Genomic DNA, 1401 nt, shown 5'->3' with positions numbered 1-1401 from the left:
CTCAAGTTGAGAACCATAACCTATCCAGAGCTTAGTTATGAGGTTAGATTGCAACGGGAAAATAATCCTGATGAGATCCTGCAAGGGATATGCATGGAAAATACAGATTGGGAAAGAGATTCAAAGGGGGTTCCAAGTCACATAAGGAGAATAAATCTTACTCCTGTGGCTAAAGGATGGTTTGAAATAGTGAGGAGATCTATCCTTCCAACTAGAAATGCCTCTTGGGTCACAATCAAACGAGCACTCTTGACACACTGCATCTTGCATGGGGGTGAGATCAATGTTGCACAACTCATAGCCGACAGCATTCAAGAAATGGCCGATAGCACAAGCAAATCAAAAGGTCTTGGACATCCAAGCACCATCCAAAGGCTATGTAACAGAGCTAATGTAATCTTTGAAGATGAGGACACAACAAAAGTGAAAGTAGGAAAAGGAATTACCAAGAAGAGCATGGAGGGAATTAATGAAGAAGAAGATCAAGAAGGGGTAGTAGCTCCTAGACAAAGAAGAGCACAAAGAGAGGAAGGACGAAATCAAGCTTATGATGCCATTGATATGAGCCAATTGCAAAGATCAATTGAAGAACTATCTCAGCAACTCATGCAGGCCCAACAAGGCCAAAATCAGGAGGGCCAAGAGAAATATCTAGAGCCCCATCCTGGGAGAAGTTAGGCACGTACAAAGAATGGAGTATGATGAAAACATGCAAGCAAGGTTGGAGTACTTGACCCACAATTTGCCAACACTCAATCCTGAGATCAAGCCATTTGAGCAATGCCCTGAATTCTTAGCCAAGCAGCAAGCAAAATCTCGTCAATACACTGAGTCAACCTTTAACACATTGGAAAATTTTGGGCTCAAAGGACTCATAGATTCTGTTTAGGCTAGAAGATGTCCTAGTGAAGAGATCCGAGACTACTCCAAGACAGGGAAGAGAAAGAAGAAGAAGGGAGAATCAAGCGGCAGCCATGACCATTAGAAGGTGGCAAAGTTCTTTCATACTTCCTCTTTCATGTCTCTAATAAGGAGATGCATGTCTGAAACATGATATGCCTCCATCGTTTATTTCTTTTACTTCATGCAATTTTTTTTTCTTTGCTTCTATTGTAGTCATTTAATACTACAAAGACTTTTATCAAGAATGAAACAACCCTTGGTAACAAAAACAGAAAGAAAAAGGAAGGAAAAAGCCAAAATGGCAAGAAAAACAAAGAATAAAGGTTGGACACCAATGGCTTGAACCTTAGGACAAATGCCTGTGGCGTTCTTGTACTGAGATCTGCTTGGATGAGTAAATTCTAAGGGGTATTTTGAAACCCGGTCACTTAGATCAACTGATTTGGGATGGCCAATTGAAAATCCACAATAAAGAGCAACTTAGATACAAAGCACTTA

Source organism: Arachis duranensis, chromosome 5, assembly GCF_000817695.3.
Source record: "Arachis duranensis cultivar V14167 chromosome 5, aradu.V14167.gnm2.J7QH, whole genome shotgun sequence".
In the NCBI taxonomy this organism is placed as follows: domain Eukaryota; kingdom Viridiplantae; phylum Streptophyta; class Magnoliopsida; order Fabales; family Fabaceae; genus Arachis; species Arachis duranensis.
This window is presented reverse-complemented; position numbering follows the sequence as displayed.